This window comes from Kogia breviceps, chromosome 15, assembly GCF_026419965.1.
Source record: "Kogia breviceps isolate mKogBre1 chromosome 15, mKogBre1 haplotype 1, whole genome shotgun sequence".
Taxonomy (NCBI): Eukaryota; Metazoa; Chordata; class Mammalia; order Artiodactyla; family Physeteridae; genus Kogia; species Kogia breviceps.
This window is the reverse complement of record NC_081324.1, coordinates 58,917,692-58,933,352: the sequence shown is the minus strand read 5'-3', so window position 1 is coordinate 58,933,352 and position 15,661 is coordinate 58,917,692. Positions and strand designations below refer to the sequence as shown.

Here is a 15,661-nt window from a genome sequence, read left to right as displayed (position 1 = left end):
ATCCCCTTCCCAGTCCCCTCTTCCCTGTGGGTAAGATTTATTGAGACACCCAGTCACAGAAGAGCACCCAGGCCACAGTGAGCTCTGCTTCCTTAGATGGAGGCCCAGACCCTGTAGCGGGATCTGACTCCACCTTCTGAGACACTGCAAGGTTCCCCAGGGTGTGACCTCCCCCTTGCAACACTTAAATAAATGCTCCTTTTGTTCAGCTCCAAGGGGGCTCCTGGCGGCTTTGGCTGGAGGGCATTGACTCCTCTGTGCCACATATGACGGACACCACCGTCTTCAGATTCTCCTCCTATTTTGGGTGACTTCCCATGATTTCCACCCCCTGGTATTTGTGTCCTTGTGTAGTTCCTTCCCCTGAGTGGGGACTGGACCTAAGGACCTCCTTCTAATGACCAGAAGACACCACAGTAGGGAGAATAGGATGTCCCTTCTGAGAGGAGGTCCCCAAAGACTCCAGCTTCCATCCTGGTGTTCTTCTCTTGCTCTCGCATTTGTTCTCTCTGACGGAGCCAGTTGCCATATTGTGAGCTGCTCTGTGGAGAAGCTGACGGGAAGAAGCGGGTTTTCCATGGAGAAACCCAGAGCAAAGGCTCAGGGAACCAGGGGAGACACCCAAATAGCAGCCAGCAAGGAACTGAGCCTGCCAACAACCCCTTGATTTACCTGGGAACTGGATCCCCACACTCTAGCCTTGAGAGGACCTCCTTCTTGGCTGACACCAGCTGTGCTGGATTCCTCCCCACAGAAACCATAAGATAGTAACTTTTAAGTCTTCAAGTTTGGAGATAATTTGTTGTGCAGCCATAGAGAATTATTGCAGACCTCTGTGATAAAAAGATTAATTGTTCTACAGCATTATTGTTCCAACAGTCATGTCACAGGCATAGAATCTTCCACGGCTGACAACTGCCTCTAGGACAAAGGTTCATAGTCTGACTGAGCTTTGATGTAGCCGTTTCTTTAGCCACAATGAACTGCTCATAGGTCCCAGAACATACCAAGTGGCTTTGATTGTACTGTTTCCTTTCCCTAGAACGTTAAACGTTCTGTGAAGTCTTCCCGAGAGCTCCCATATTGGAACTGCTTCTCCTCTGGGGTTCCAGAGCCCAGAGAAAGAAGAATAAATAAAGGCAGGAAAAGTAGAGAAGGCACACGGAAAGGAGCAAGTAAATAAATGTAGTAACACAAGAGACGGCAGCTAGAAGAATAATAGAAATTCATTGTTCCAAAGAAAACAGACCGAGCACTGCAGTAAAATTCAGACTTGCCCACAAAGGGGACCCGGAAGACGTTCTTTGTAAGAGTCGGTCTGATCCTCGGGTTGAGAGTTACATTTGTAGCTGGGAGGATGATGGCAGAAGCCTTAGGTGAACGCTTGCTGTTGCTATTTCTGGCGAATCAACATAAGCAGCCCCAGGCAGAGGCAGCTGCCTGGAGCCCTTCTCCTGTGGAGCCCATCATGCAATAGCCTCTGGGTACATTGACAAATATTATTTTTAGATTTCATTTCTGGCTCTCGGAACTTTTGGCTATCAGAGTTCCTTCCCCCTCCACCCTTAAATTAGGCTTCTTCCCTGTGGAATGTCAAGGATTCTGTGATGAAACCAGATCCACTCTGCTAAGAATTGCTATTAAATCTTCTTTTGAGAATCTTGTTTTTATTTTTCCTGTGAGGGGTGGCCCTTTGGTAGAAGGAAGTTTACACGGAAAAAACCTTTGCTAAAGACATCCGAGCTGAGAAATATTTAACAGCATGCAAATCAGGCAGGCAGCTCCCAGACTGAAAGAGGAGGAAGGCTGTTCTGCTCTTATGAAAAGATGTATTAAAATGCAGTCATTAACTGGTGCAATGTTTTAGAATTGGCCCTGACCTACTGGGAATTTGGGTTAAGTTTCTCTGAGGCTATAACAAAACTATACATCCTCATGGGAAGCCGGAAAAGAGGAGGACTTGGAGCTGCGGGGCGTGGATCTTCCTAGCAGAGTGGAGCCGAGATGGGAGAAGAAATGTCTTCCCCGGCATTATTTTGATGGAAGGTGAGGAAGGGTGCCGTGGCTGAGGCAGGTAGAAGTCGTTAACGGGGTGGGGGGGTGGGGGGGTGGGGTGGGAGCAGTTCCGCCAGGGCTCGCCAGCAGCTATGTGTTACTCATTTAGGAGGCGAGAGTTTTGACACGAGAATCCAGCTAAGTTTTAAAGAAGCGCTCTAATCACTGGTGAGGGCTGTAGGTAGTTGATTAGAAGAATACTAAATTAAGAAGGAATGAGATACACAGCGTAATGATACAAGTGAACTTATTTCCAAAACAGACAGACAGTCACAGACATAGAAAACAAACTGACGGTTCCCAAAGGGGAAAGGGGGGGGTGGATGGAGGGATAAATTAGGAGGTTGGGAGTAACATATACACACTCCTACATTTAAAAGAGATAACCAAGAAGGACCTACTGTATAGCACAGGGAACTATACTCAGTATTTTGTAATAACCTATAAGGGAAAATAATCTGGAAAGGAATATATATATATATATATATATATATATATATATATATATATATATATAAATGTATATGTGTGTGTATAACTGAATCACTGTGTTGTACACCTGAAACTAACATGATATTGTAAATCAACTCCACTGCAATTTAAAAAAAGATACACAGTGTATCTTGCTATTGTTGAACCATGGATTTTTAGGACCCGGAAGAGGCCTTAGCACTGATAATTGGATTTCTTACTTTGATTGTCTCGGGTCATAAGAGACGTTTTAATATGAAAAGCATGTTAATATTTTATCTGGTTTCTGAATTTCTAGAACTAATGCAGGTAACCCAGGGTTTCATCTTAATGTTTATTCCTATGGCTCGTCTGTTTGCCTCCCTGCCTTTCCCCACCCCACCCCCCTTCCTTCCTCTCCTTCCCCTATATTCCGGGCACCGGTCCAGGAACTGGGCAGTGCTTGCACTCCAGGGGTTGCCCTGCCCCCAGACCAGGCTAACAAGCCCAGCCCACGTGGGCCTTCACGGCCGCGTGTCCCCTGCGTCAGCCGAGGGCAAGTCAACCCTCCAGGGTCTTTGGTTGCTGTTGGCTCCACCCGCTGCCACCTCCACCCACGGGCAGCCACCCCAACCTGGAGCGTCCTGGGGTTCAGCCCATTAAGCCTTCCACCTCCCCGGCTGCCTCAGTCACCACTGGAAGTCCAAGCCTCCAGATCACCATCACTGGCCAGGTTGTCCTGAATATGCCCTTCGTCTGACCTCACCCTCTACCCTTTCCATTCTCCCACATCATTCCAAAGGTCCCTTTGAAATTCATGGTCCACCATCAACAAAGTCCCCGAGTATCTTCAATTACTAGCCTGAATATTCCACTCCCCTTCTTGCTCTAACTCAGGCGTTAGCAAGCCTACCCTGTGAAGGGCAGAGAAGTACGTATTTCAGGCATCAAGGGCCATACTGTCTCTTGCACCTGTTGCATACGTAACTCTGCCACGCTAGCGCAAAAGCAGCCGAGGAAGCATGTAAACAAGCGAGACTGTATTCCGGTAGAAGTTTATTTACAAAATCAGGGGGCAGACTGGACTTGGTAGTTTTCTGATCCTTGCTCTGACAGGAACTCGGCTTCTCCACGGGGGTCCTACTATCCTCAGCTTTGGGGTGAAGGCTGCTTTTCCATCTTGAACCTTCCAAGGTCAGGGCTGTCAATTGCCAACCTCTCTGTATGTTCCCTTCTTCTTAGATGACCTGAGTCACTTCACTCTTAACCCAGTCAGCATTCTTGGAGGCTTCAGAATTTAAGAAATGGTTTATCCAATGCCTTGGTCTCCCAGTTCCTTAGTCTTTTGCACCCAGTAATCTTTTATTCCACTTGACTTCAACCAGCCACTCACAAAGCCATACCCCAGACCTTCATGCCCCACTTCTCTCCTAGACTCCATGATCTAGCACCAGAACTAGTCCCCAGAAAACACACAGAGCCTGTGGGCCCCCATCTCCTCATTGTACTCCAACCCTGGCTAAACCCAGATATCCTCTGAATTGGTACCCCTGCTGAGCACTGAATGTGGCAGAAGCGAATCACACACCCACAGGGACTGGATTCACTGTACAAAAGATAACAGCAAACCTGACACAAATCCCTGTCCTGGTGGAGAGAAAAGGCAAGAAGCAAGATAAATAATTAAAACATATAGTAAGTTAGAGAGTGATAAATTCTAAGGAGGAAAAATTAAAGCAGGGAAGGAAGTTATGATATGAGGGAGGGATGTGAAATATTAGATAAGGTGGCCAGGGAACGCCTACCAAGCAGAAGGTTTTCATGTGAAAACAGGAAGTGAGTGAGAGCAGAAAACCATGTGTGTATCTTGGGGAAGAACATCCCAAGCTGAGGGAACACAGCAAATGCAAAGGCCTCGTGATGGGTATGTGTCTGGCTCATCTGGGACACAGAGAGGGGGCCTGTGTAGCTCAAGCAGCGTGGATGAAGGAACAGTATTGGAGGGATGTCAGAGAAGTAACAGGACTACATCAATTGTCTGTTGTCCCATAACAACTTACAGCAAACTTAGAGGCTCAAAAACACCCATTTATTAGCTCACAGTTTCCTTGGGTCAGGAGTCCAGGGGCAGCTTACCTAGGTCCTCAGCTCAGGTCTTACAAGGCACCAGTCCAGGTGTCAGCTGGGCTGTGCTCTCATCTGGAGGCTCAACTAGGGAAGCGTCCATTTTCAGGCTTTCTTGGGCTGTTGGCAGAATCTACTCCCCTGCAGCTGTAAGACTGGGAGCTTCAGGGTTGTTTTTTTTTTGCTGGGTATTAGTGAAGCCACCCTCAACTTTTAGGGCTTCATAGAATTCCCTTCTGCATGGCCCCTCCACCAGCCATTCATTACATGGCAGCTTGCTTTTTCAAGGCCGGCAGGAGAGTGAGAAAGAGTCTGTCAGCAAGAGAGAATGTTGTACAAAACAATGTAATTACAAGAATGCCATCCAACACTTTGCTGTATCCTGTTGGTTAGAAACCAGTCATGGTGCCTCCACCCACACTCAAGGGCAGGGCATCCCAGGAGGGATGCCACCTTAGAGTCTTTCTGCTACCAAGACTCGGGTCACACAGGGATATATGGACCCTTGGAAAGACTTTGCCTTCTTCTCTGAGTGACACTGGGAGCCATTAGAAGGTTTTGAACTGAGGAATGATGTGATATGAGCTGTGTTTTCACAGGCTCGCTCAGATGATGGGTTGAGAATAGACTTCAGGGGGCCAAGGGCAGAAGCAGGGAGATGAGTTAGGAGGTTATTCCAATAATGCAGGTGAAAGTTTACAGTGGTAAGTGCACGGTGATGGCAATGGAGAAGGAGAGGACAAATTCTGGATGTATTTTGAAGGCAGAGCCAACATGATTTACTAACAGGCCAGATGTAGAATGCGAGGAAAATGCTTTTCCTGAGGTTTTTGGCCTGAACAACCAGAAGGATGGAGTTGCCATTAATTATGAGGGAGATGATTGAGGGAAAGCAGGTTTGAGGGAAAGTATCAGGAGCTCTATTTTGATATGTCTGAGCTGCCAGCCAGACATATGGCCAGTCAGTTACACTGTACACGTTCAACTCTGGAAGGAGGAGTGATTTGTCCTTGTTAGAAGTGACATCTATCTCTTCGCAGTCCACACCTGCAGTGCATCTGCAAGCACCAGTGTCTGAGAGCTTACAGAATGATGCATTTATAGGCACAGAATCCAAAAAGCTTTGTCTTGCACCGAAGGACCCATTTGATGGCAAAGATATGTGACAATGGGCACATGACCACGGAATGCAGTGGGTTCTCCCACACATCTCATTACCTGGAAGCAATAAGAACGTTGGAATGGCTTATTAAAGGTTCTAAAACAGCATGAGCTTGGGGGTGCTGTCTTTCACGATGCGATATATGTGTTGAATTACTGGCTGGTATAAAGATAGCTTGACTTCATGGGTGCAGAAGCTAAGGGGTAAAAGTAGGATCGACTCTTTGACCATCATTCTCAGTACACATCTACCCCATCACTCTAAGCTCTAATGGGTTGAAAATTTAGGTTCCCAGTAGAAGATTTCTTTAACCTGGGCCCAGTAAGCTTCCATGGAAGCTAAAGGGAGTCTGTCACCTGGGCAGTTTGGTCTCTTCAAGCCAGATTAGCAGGCAAAGAAAGGACTTCCTATGCTATCAGGGTTTATTGAGGTATAATTGACAGGTAATGTTGTATTACTTATAGGTGCACAACATAGTGGTTGGATATATGTATATCTGCAAAATGATCGCCACAATAAGTCACACTTTTTTTTCTTGTGATGAGAACTTGTAAGATCTACTCCCTTAGTAACTTTCAAATATACAATATAATATTGTTAATTATGGTCAGCGTACTCTACATTCCATCTCCAGGACTTATTTATCTTATAACTAAAAATTGGTACCTTTTGAGCCCCTTCACCATTTCCCCCAACCCCCCACCCCTGCCTCTGGCAACCACCAATCTGTTCCTGTGAATTTGGTTTTTTAAGATCCTGTATATATATGTGAGATCATACAGGGTTTGTCTTTATCTATCATTTCATTTAGCATAATGCCCTGAAGGTGCATCCATGTTGTCTAAAATGGCAGAATTTCCTTCTTTCTTATGGCCGCATAATCATAATATTCCACTATATATGTATGTCACATCCTCTTTATCCATCCATCCATGGACACTTAGGTTGTTTCCTAAGTCTTGGCTATTGCAAATAATGCTGCAATGAACATGGGGGTGCAGATATATCTTTGAGATAGTGATTTTGTTTCCTTTGGAAATGTACCCAAAAGTAAATTCCTGGATCACACAGTGGTTCAATTTTTAAGTTTTTGAAGGACCTCCGTACTGTTTTCGATAGAGGTTGCACCAATTTGCATTCCAACCAACAGTGCACAAGGGTTTTTCTCCACATCCTTGCCAACACTCATCTCTTGTCTTTTTGGTGATGGCCATTCTAACGAGCTTGAGGCGACATCTCATTCGGTTTTGATTTGCATTTCCCTGATGATTAGTGATATTGAGCACTTAGCCATTTGTATGTCTTCCTTGAAAAAATGTCCATTCAGCTCCTCTGCTTATTTTAAAATTGGATCATTTGTTTTCTTTCTTGGCTATTAGGTTGTATGACATATTTTGAATATTAACCCCTCATCAGATACATGATTTGCAAATATTTTCTCCCATTTGGTAGGTTGATTTTTCATTTTGTTGATGGTTTCATTTGCTGTGCAGAAACTTTTTAGGCTGATATAGTCCCACATGTTTATTTTTGCTTTCGCTGTCTTTGATTGGTGTCAAATCCAAAAACATCATCGCCAAGACTGATGTCAAGGATCTTACACTCTATGGTTTCTGCAAGGAGTTTTATGGTTTCAGGTCTTAGTTCAAGTCTTCAATCCATTTTGAGTTCATTTTTGTGTATGGTGTAAAAAGGTCCAGTTTCATTCTTTTGCATGTGGCTGTCCAGTTTTCCCAACACCCGTAATAGCCTGTTTTAGGTATTGATACATAGGGAAAATTCTGTATTGATTAAGAAGAGTTTAAAACTTCTCCCTCCTGACTGGAATGAAATTGTATGTTCAACCTCACTAGTCCCGCCCCAGAAAAGCTACTCTTCATAATCCCTATCGTTAAATCATTTTTGACTTGAATTGGATGTAAATAAGGCACTGCATATTCATGCATTGGTTTATTGCTTTTATGATGAAGTTTCGACTTCATCTATGTGATTTCCACTCGGAATGTGCAAGACAGGAAATAAGATCGTGTTAAGTCTCTTTGATGTGCAATTAGGTGCTTACCATTTATATCTCTTTTTGCTAATCCTAAAAACGTTTCTTTCCCTGCCTGAGAATGACACTCCTCTGCTCATTCAGTTATGACTATGAGTAAATATATCACACATGGAAAAGAAATCTTTTAAAATTATATGCAGGGCTTCCCTGGTGGCACAGTGGTTGAGAATCTGCCTGCCAATGCAGGGGACACGGGTTCGAGCCCTGGTCTGAGAGGATCCCACATGCTGTGGAGCAACTAGGCCGGTGAGCCACAACTACTGAGCCTGCGCGTCTGGAGCCCGTGCTCCGCAACGAGAGACCACTATAGTGAGAGGTCCGCGCAGTGAAGAGTGGCCCCCGCTTGCCACAACTAGAGAAAGCCCTCGCACAGAAACGAAGACCCAACAGAGCCAAAAATAATAAATTAATTAATAAACTCCTACCCCCAACAAAAACAACAACAACAAATTAAATGCATTCTTTCTTATTAAATCAGTTCAAACTATCATTTTGACAAATGTCCTAAAGCAGTAGCAGACCTAATTTTCCAGAAAGAGGTTTGAGAGAGAGAATGTTGGTTAATGACCTCTCAGGCTTGAGTGGGAAAATGGAGAGTGTCCCACGCAGCGATGACACAGGGGCCCGCCTTCCATGCTTCACCCCAACTCAGACATCACAACAAGTGCCAACTTTTGTTAGATCTCTAATGGATGGTTAGTAGTTCAAGCAAGAGAATGTCCCTTCTTATGATCTGTCTTTCAGGGCGTACACTTCTTTCCTTTCTAACTAATTGCGCTCCCTCCTAAGAATGAAAGCAGTGGTTCATAGGGCAGTGTGTCTTCTGACCAAATGAAATCAGTGAAGAATCAGATCTCGCGGGGGCATTCCTATAGTCTCTCCGACGAAAACAACTCCTTCTGACCACTGACAACGGTGGTACAGTTTATGAGCAGCATCCTCTACTCTAGCTGGCACTTTTTCTCATGCCTTTGAGATGTCACGCTGGGTTCTCAGATGTGAGAAGTGGGAACAGCCCTGAGCATCATGTCCAGGAAGTGCTTTTGTCCATGTATGAGCACGGATTCTCTGAACTAAGGATGCTATACAGTGATCAGAAATGTATTTTTCTTAATATGCAACATCCTATTTGGAGGTGATTAAAAGACAAATATTAAAAGCACCATTTTGTTTTTGTTTTTCTAATTTAATAATACAGAGTTACTACTTAGCAACTCTTTATGTAGAATAAATATTAGATTCATTTCTTAATCAGTATAAGAATATGCTATTGGGCTTTTTTTTAGCTTTCGCTGCTACTTACATTTGAAAACAGCAAAGACAAAATCAATGAAAAAAGACACTGTATTTTATTATTATAAATGTCAGAGGAAATGGTTAGATTGAGTTTCTCTGACTGTACAACTGAGGAAAATTTTTAGAGGTGAGGGTCTCCGTAGCCTTGCTGGAATTCAGTCATATATACACTGGGTAGAAGCTCTCTTATGTGGAGCTTGGGGCCGGGAAAATTACAGAAACTCAAACATAGATGTTTGAATGGCTGGACGACCTAGGAAGCAGGGCACGCATGAAATCGAGAAATGGATGGCATGGTCATGTGGTGATCTGGCCAGTTCAGGGACACGTCTTCTCAGTTGAGTGACCCTGGCAACAGCTCAGAAGGCTGTGCTTTGAGGCCATTGGCAGTTAGGAAGAGACTGCCCAGTGGATGGCTTATGTCCTATTATTGTATTAAATGGACCTGCATTCAGCCTGCTCTTGAAATGAAATCTAAATAATCATTAAAGGAAACAGACTGATTCAATTTTTTTCCAATTTGGAGAACACAAATAATATGCAAAATAATTTGTCCTTATTGTATTCCTCATCTTTTTAACAGATGAAATAAAATTCAAAAGAGCAGGAGTTCAGACCTCAGCACTAACTTTCTCCTGACCCATCACAGCAGACTTGATAATGTTCACTGCCTGGTGCGGCCCTTCTGTTACTTACAGTTTTACTAATGACGTTCCATGAATTCAGTGTCTATTGTTTAGGAGTCACATTGGTCTTACAATTTCAGTCCCTTAAAGATTAGTTCCTAATCTCAAATTCCTATGGCTGTCTTTGCTTTCCCTAGCGAAATACCTTTGGCTTAAATTGTATACATCCTCTTAACTGTGTGTCAAATTATTTTTTAATTATTTTATTGAAAGATGGGAAAAGGATTCTCAACAAGTAAATATGATCAAATGAAATATTTACATAGCAAGTGCTAAGAAAAAAGAACTTTCAGATTTTTGTTTTTAAAAGATGATAGAAATGTTGAATTAAATCTTGGTCTCCTATATATCTGGTCTGATTCCATTTCATCCAATTAACTAAAACATCAGGAGTTTAAAGTTGCTTATAAGCATTTTTAGGGGATCGTATCTATTTTGAGGTTTGATTGCTTGATGAGGAGCATTAAGTATTCACCATATTATTAAGATGAAAACTTACCTTGGAAAACAGCACTTTGCTATATTACTCCTGTTTCAATCAGGTCTCACTCAGCATCACCATCATATTCATTCTGCCTCAGGGATCTGCTAGCCACAGGCCATGGACCAAGTCGGCCCACAGTTGTATAGCACATGAGCTAAGAACAATTTTTACATTTGTAAATGGTTTAAAAAAATAAAAACATAATATTTTGTGTTGCAAGAAAATTACATAAAATTCAAATGTCAGCATCCACAAATAAAGGCTTTTATTTGAAGAAAATAAAGTATATAAAAGAATTTAGAAAATAAAGGATATAAAAGAATTTAGAAGCAGGGAAGAAATTCAGAAGTGTTTTAATACGACTACCTGATTTAACCATGATAAACGAGGTTCCCTAAGTCACTCAGCTAGTGAGTGGGCCCTTTAATGCCCTGAAAGACCATTTAAAGGTAATAGGTCTGTGAAAGGTTGTTGAGGTTAAGTCGGGCTTTCTGTGGGGGGATTGAGTGGGGCTTTGCTGAGGATGTCCATCAAACTCTTCTGTCTGAGTGTATCCTGGTGGATTACCAGCGACTGGACACCAGTCACTGGTATGACTCAGTTGGCTGGTCAAGTAGCAGCTACCAGATCTGAGTATCCAGCCTCTATAAGAAGATGTAAGACTTTTTTCCTATTGATGATTAACTGTATTTTAATTCTATGGATCTGTATTTCTTCTATTGCTACACAGACAGAGAAAATAAGGCCAAATTGAATCTTGGGGGGAAAAAGTCAGTCAACACAGGCTGACAGAATGCCAAAGAATTGACTCAAAGTATAGACAGTGAAAGGGTTAGATATGAAGTAAGTGAAGCTAGGTGAGAGCAAGTATTGGTGTTTGACTCTATATTTTTAAATCTTTTACAGTACGAATGAATTTGGCATTTCTTAGGTAATTTTCACAAGGTTTTACAAATTTTTACCAAAAAAATGCCCCCACTGGTCATAACGATTTTAGAAATTGAGTTTGAAGGTGTGCGTACTTGTCCTTGTGTGTTACAAGTACACAACTCAAACAGTTGTCCCTGTCAAACAAATGAGCGCAAGTGAATTACAGGCAAGGAAAAACCAAAACAGCCTAGAAATCAAGACAGATGCCTGGAGAGAAGTGAACATCACAGGTGATAGAGTCAAACACAACTGGTCCCAGGAGAAGAAGTAGAGTTAAAGTTATGGCTTAAGAGATTTGAATTAACTGCAGTGAAGGGCTTCTTTACAGTAAAGCTATTCAGAGCAGGAAGGAAATTTAGTAACAGGTGATTTGGGAAAACTGGGAGTCTTTTCCTTTGGATATTTTACAAATGGAATTTAAAGCTCTTATTTCTGACTAGTTAGGTATGGTTCAGCTGTGGGTTGAATTAGTCAATATCTTCTCTATTTGGTTAGTAGAGAAAAAACTAATAGCAATTTTGAGTGTCACAGTCACCATGCATTCATTTTTAAATGAAATAAAGGTGGGTGATAAATTTGTATGTTCTAATTACCTAACTAAATCCTGGGGGATGAACTGAAGTCTAATTTTAATATGTCTTATGAATATCTTCATTATAAATAATCTTGATTATTCACCTGATGGTTCAAGTTCAGACCTTCAGATCTTTTAAATGTTTTAAAACTTAGCTATATTTCCTATTATTTCTATAATGAACACATATCTTTGTGTAATTAAATATATATGTATATGTGTATATATATATGTATGTGTGTGTGTGTGTATATATATATATATATATATATATATATATATATATATATACACACACACACACATATATGTACTACAAAGAGACAAAAAGGCAAATTCCTGGAAAAGTTAATACACTAAAATCCCACTATTTTGGACTTGCTGGGAGAAAAAACAAAACATTTCATTTTAAATGAATTTAAAACTTTAAGATAAATATGATGCATAACATAAACTAGGATAAAAAATAGTTGTTTTTAACGAACAAATAAGAGTTATTACCTGACTGCAAAAAATATGTAAGTCTTGCTGGTTATAAATATTTTAAACATTTATCTTGGTTAAGCTATTAGTTTATACTAGCAGTAAAAGGAGACAGACTCATTTGGAAAATCAGCCCCTATCTACACTTAATTCCAATTTTGAAATAGACTCTGCATTACTGTGGTTTGACTTCCCTGCTTCCTTCCTCCCTGTGAAGTGACAATCTTTGTTTCTGATTCTGAGTGAAAAGGGACCAGACAAAGAAAGGAATGAGGAACAAACACCAAGCACAACTTCCACAAAGGAGAACAGCAAACAAAATGCTAGCAATTAAACATCCAGACATGTCGTCACACACAATGAATTATTCGCCAGAGCTGATTTGCTTTAAAATTCATCCCTCAAGGAGTATATTTAGCACTCTCAAATGCTTACATCTTAGTCAAAAAAAGACACAGTAAAGGAAATTTAAGTTAATCTGAATATCATATTGAAATTCTGCTTATTAAGTAATGTTAGAAATTACTGAAAATAGTGTCTGTTTTCAATGGAGACGTTTCAGCGCTCCCTCTTTGTACTGTGATGTTTAGATGTGATATGAACTTTCCTGTTTAATTTGCTTTCGTTTATTTTCAATTATTAGCTCAGTAGCCATAGTAATATTTAAGGATTAAACAATTATGTCAATGGTAGACGTATGACTAGTTAACACTTTATTTCTATCTTTCATACTTTGATGATTTCTCCCTTTTCAAAATGACAAATGAGCATCTATTACTTTTACAATAAGAAAGGTACTCCATGTTATGGGTTAATAAAAGAACAATTGATTCAGAAGCTTGTGTCTTTCAGGGGAGAGGTTCACCCTGAAATCCTGTCTGCAGGGAGATTTGGAGGGCTCTGTCCAGCCCTCTCCCCCAGATCAGAAGGTCTGGGAAGGCTCTAGGCTACAGTGAGCCTCCACCCCTTTTCGGGCGTGCCTGGGAAAGCCAGGGATCCCTCCTGCTTTCTCAAAGCCTCCAGGAACCAGGAAGAGGAAAGAGCTGGTCGGATACTGCTTCCCTGCCCTCCCCTCCCCTCCCCTCCCCTCCCCTCCCCTCCCCTCCCCTCCCCTCCTTCTCTTCTCCCTCCTCCTCCTCCTTAATGCAGAAATAAATACAATTTTTAAAAATTCCATTAGAAAAGTATCGTCGGCAAAAAAAAAATGTATGTGGGCATCCATTCATTCATTCACCCATTCATTCATTCCTCCGTATTGGTTGACTCCATTGGGAATACTGGGTGGTGCTGGGAGGGAAGGAGACCGAATTTCCAGAGTGCACCCTCTGCACTTTTTGATTTTTCTTCCATGTGCATGGAATACCTATTCCAAGAAGTAATTACCTAAAGAGGACTAGGTGGTCTATATATTCTCTTTCCTAAATACGTTTGCTTCCTTACTTTTTTCAGATTCTCCTCAGGTTTCCAGGGAGATCTGCCTCTGTCCTTCTTTATCCCTCACCCACCCCACCCGACCCCCGACATAACCTCTGGTGCCTTATTATTTGCTTATCGTCTGCATCTCTCGGCTAGTATTTAAATCCCATAACAGCAGGGACTTGGTTTTGCTTGCTGCTGTGTGCCAGGTGCCTGGAATAGAGCCTGGCACATGGTGGGTACTTAGTATGTATTTGCTGAATGAATGAATGACTTCCTAGCCATCCTTCTCGTTTGCTTTCTGCATCTACTCGCTCACCAATATCTGTAGATTCTTCACGAGACTTTTCCGTTCCTTTTCCTGGTCATCCTCACAACCCAGTGCACCTTCTGCCTGGAAACAGGTCTCCCTACTTCCCCTTAGTCTACTCTCAAATCCACCCTGAACACTGATGTGAGTTGATGTCACATCTCCTCTCCCTGCTTCTGTCTCTCTCTCCAGTCGAATATCTGAAAAGCCAAGTTACTCTCTATTGCCTTTAAGATAAGTACAAAATCCTTAGCTTGACTTTCAGTGGACTTCACATCATGGTATTAAAATACTTTCAAATTGTACTTCCAATTAGTCTCCTAAATACACCTCTCTTTTCACTGTCTTGAACCAGTCCAGGCCCAATCTTTTTTTTTTTTTTTTCCCCGATACGCGGGCGTCTCACTGTTGTGGCCTCTCCCGTTGCGGAGCACAGGCTCCGGACGCGCAGGCTCAGTGGCCATGGTTCACTGGCCTAGCTGCTCCGCGGCATGTGGGATCCTCCCGTACCGGGGCACAAACCCGTGTCCCCTGCATTGGCAGGCGGATTCTCAACCACTGCGCCACCAGGGAAGCCCAAGGCCCAATCTTAATTCCAAATCTTCCCTCAGTTCCTTGCTCTAGCTTCTCAAATTGGGCCTGAATTACAAGGCTTGGCTCACAACCCACCTTCTTCTGTTTGGTTTTCTTTTTAAATTAAATTTAATTTTTTTAAAATTAATTTTTATTGGAATATAGTTGGTTTACAATGCTGTGTTACTTTCTGCGGTACAGCAAAGTGAATCAGTTTTATATATATATATATATATATATATATATATATATATATTAGATTCTTTTCCCATATAGATCATTGCAGAGTACTGAGTAGAGTCCCCTGTGCTATACAGTAGGTTTTTATTAGTTATCTATTTTATATATAGTAGTGTATATATGTAATTCCCAATCTCCCAATTTATCCACCTCTTCTGTTAACACTATAGCCCACTGACACCCCCTTTGAATTAGGAGCACTTGCTCTTGGGATCACTTACTTTTCCCCTCATCCTATGATACAGCCTCCAGATATTCTTCCTCTGAATTTAAAAATTTAAGAAAAAAAATTTTTTGCTTAACACTCCAATGATAGTTATCTTTTAAATTTGTTTTTGTTCCTACCAAGATGTGATAAATTAGGTTATTGTTAATTAAGTCATTCAGTATGAATATTAGTCTGTATAGACTAGGTCGCTGCAGTGACCAAGTGACCCTCAGATCTCAGTGGCTTAATGGAGCAGAAGCTTCTTTCTTGTCCGTGCTACTCACCCAGTACAGGTGTCTGGGGAGGGCCCGGCTGATGGACACTGTACACCTCGCAGGTGAGCTCTGTGGTCATCGTAGTGGGGAGCTGAGAGAGTGGGGAACTCACTCCAGGTCTTCAGTTCCTCAGATCAGACGTGACACCCATCACTCCCACTCACAGCCCTTTGACCAGAGAAACTCCCAAGTCCCCTGCTAACTGCAGAATTTGGGAGAGCACATACGTTTTGAAGCAAAAACTTGTCTCATGAATAACTCAGTCTTGTAGATTGGTTGACCTCACCTAGGATGGTCAGACAGTAGTTTGAAGATAGTAGCTGTTTCATACCACCGAGA

The 15,661-nt window shown here is 42.1% G+C and overlaps 1 long non-coding RNA gene across 1 annotated transcript in view; it reads left to right on the top strand.

Moving 5' to 3' along the window:
• Positions 1-1,860: 1,860 nt before the first annotated feature.
• Positions 1,861-15,661, top strand: part of LOC136792730 (uncharacterized) — a 49,326-nt gene continuing 35,525 nt past the window's right edge. Inside the window, exon 1 of the long non-coding RNA XR_010836998.1 lies at positions 1,861-2,046. This is a non-coding gene — a long non-coding RNA (uncharacterized lncRNA). The remainder of the gene's footprint in view (positions 2,047-15,661) is intronic.